Raw genomic sequence first — 3019 nt, forward strand, 5'->3', positions numbered from 1 at the left:
TGGCAGCCCTTGATATCAAGGCTGCATTCGACCGAGTGTAGCATCAAGGAGCCCTAGCAAAACTGGAATCAGTGGGCAAACTCTCTGGTGGTTAGTGTCATACCTGACACAAAGGAAGATGGTTGTAGTTGTAGAATCCCGATAGTGTGGCAACAGGCCCTTTGGCCCAACAAGTCCACACCAATCCACAGAGTATCCCACCCAGACCCATTCCCCTATACCCACCTAATCTACACATCCCTGAACACTACAGGTAATTTAGCATGGCCAATCCACCTAGCCTGCACATCTTTGGACTGTGGGAGGAAACCAGAGCACCTGGAGGAAACCCACGCAGACACGGGGAGAATGTACAAACTCCACAAAGATAGTCACCCGAGGGTGGAATTGAACCCAGGTCGCTGGTGTTGTGAGGCAGCAGTGCTAACCATTGAGTCACTGTGCCACCCATGTTATTGGAGGTCAGTCATCTCAGCTCTAGGACATCTCTGCAGGAGTTCCTCAGAGTAGTGTCCTCGGCCCAACCATCTTCAGCTGCTTCACCAATGACCTTTCCTGCATAGTAAGGTCAGAAGTGGGGATGTTTGCTGATGATCGCACAATGTTCAGCACCATTCATTACTCCTCAGATACTGAAGCAGTCCGTGTCCAAATGGAACTAGATGTGGGCAATATCCAGGCTTGGGCTGACAAGTGGCAAGTATCATTTGCGCCACACAAATGCCAGGCTATGACCATCACCAATAAGAGACAATCCAACCACCGCCCCTTGACATTCAATGGTGTTACCATCACTGAATCCCCCACTATCAACATCCTGGGGGTTACCATTCATCAGAAACTCAACTGGACTCACCACATTAACAGAGTGGCCACAAAAGCAGGTCAAAGCTAGGAATACTGTGGTGAGTAACTCACCTCCTGACTCCCCAAAACCTGTCCACCATCTACAAGGCCCAAGTCAGGAGTGTGATGGAATACTCCCCACTTGCCTGGATGAGTGCAGCCCCAACAACACTCAAGAAGCTTGACACCATCAGGACAAAGCCGCCCGCTTGACTGGCACTACATCCACAAGCATTCACTCCCTCCATCACCGATGCTCAGTAGCGGCAGTGTGTACTATCTACAAGACACACTGCAAAAATTCAGCAAAGATCCTCAGACAACACCTTCTATCTAGAAGGGCAAGGGCAGCGGATATATGGGAACACCACCACCTTCAAGATCCCCCCCAAGAAACTCACCATCCTAACTTGGAAGTACATCGCTGTTCCTTCACTGTCGCTGGGTCCAAATCCTGGAATTCCCTCCCTATTAGCATTGTGGGTCAACCTACAGCAGGTGGACTGCAGCGGTTTAAGAAGGCAGCTCATCACGGCCTTCTCAAGGGCAACTGGGGATGGGCAAGAAATGCTCGCCAGCCAGCAACATCCACATACCACAAAATCAATAAAGTAAAATTTGTTCAATTCATCTGCCATCTCCTTACTTTCCTTTACTGATCCGCAGGGTCAATTTCTATTGGACGATGCTCACTTTATTAACCCTTTTAAAACAAATCTGCAGAAACTGTTTGTATCTGTATTTGTATTTCTGGATCGTTTTCTTTCATACTCAAATTTTTTACTATGTTATTAAATTTTTGATCATTCTTTGCTGATTTTTTAAAATAAACTGCCGAATGTTCTGACCTGCTATCCATCTTTGCACAGTTATATGCTTTGTCTTCAAGTTGATACTAACATTAACTTTCTTAGTTAACTACAGATGGTGTGGCCTCCCCTTGGAATTTTTCTTTCCTGTTGGAATGTAACTACTGTATTAAGTATATTCTGAAATATCCCATTAAATGTCTGCCACTGCAACACTATTGACCCGCCCCTACTTCAGCTGCCCCTGTTTTCATGTCCTTATATTTGCCCTCATTTAAATTTAATGTATTGTTCTTGAGTCCACTCTTCTCTCCCTCAAACTGAAAATAAAATTCAAGCATATTATGATCTCCTGGAGTATACAGAATAAAAATTAAACTTATTCTGCATTCTGTATTAAAGTCCATTGACCATATATTGTTAGTCCATTAAATTCGCAAACAAATCTAAAACCCCTTCAGAGGAGGAGGTGCAAACCTGATGAATGCCCTTTGTATTTCTCCTTGTAGCTGTTGGAACAGGACGTTTCAAAGGATCAATGCAAAAACTAGCCAACAATAGATACTAGTAGATATGAGTGGAAGTTGCAAGCCTGAAATCAGTAGATATACAAGCCCTGTGGAGTCCCCCTGTGGCATTAGAGAGGAACTACGTGCTACCTGACTACTCAAAACCAAAACTACTGTGCTGGCTGATTCTAAACATTATCATGTAGGAGCCACCTTCAGGTGTACCAGATGTAGCAAGGAAATAAAAATTAAATACAGTGGAAAATCCAGTTTCTAGAAAGTTTTTCAATACATTTTGACATGAGATATTATGATCTGTTAAAAACCTTTGGTATAAAGGTAATAAAAACCAAAAGATGTAAGGATAAAGCTGTTGTGGTTGTACCAGACCATAGGGCTTCTGTTTGTAATGAGAGAGAGAGAGATAATTGCTGGAGGTTTAACCTGAGGACCATGTCTCAGATGCGAGGAGAGGTTGAGAAGGAGAGTGCTTCATAGTAACCTTAGCGAGCGTGAGAATTGAACCCATGCTGTTGGTGTTACTCTGCATTGTACGTCAGCTGTCCAGCTAACCAGCTGTAACCAGCTCATATAGCTGTGAAGCTACATAGTTGATGATCTGACGGATATTTGTAAAATTGTTTTCCTTGGTTTTTGGACTCAATGATCAGTTAGGATGGCAACAGAATTTTCTTTTATGTATTATCAAAAGCTGAACAGTCAGAGAAACACATTAAAACAGGTTCAAGCAGAATAAAGATAACACAGTGTGGAACTGGAGGAACCCAGCAGGCCAGGCAGCATCAGAGGAGCAGGAAAGCTGACATTTCGGATCGGGACCCTTCTTCAGAAATC

The sequence above is a fragment of the Rhincodon typus genome, chromosome 2 (assembly GCF_021869965.1).
Source record: "Rhincodon typus isolate 14 chromosome 2, sRhiTyp1.1, whole genome shotgun sequence".
NCBI classification, from domain to species: Eukaryota; Metazoa; Chordata; class Chondrichthyes; order Orectolobiformes; family Rhincodontidae; genus Rhincodon; species Rhincodon typus.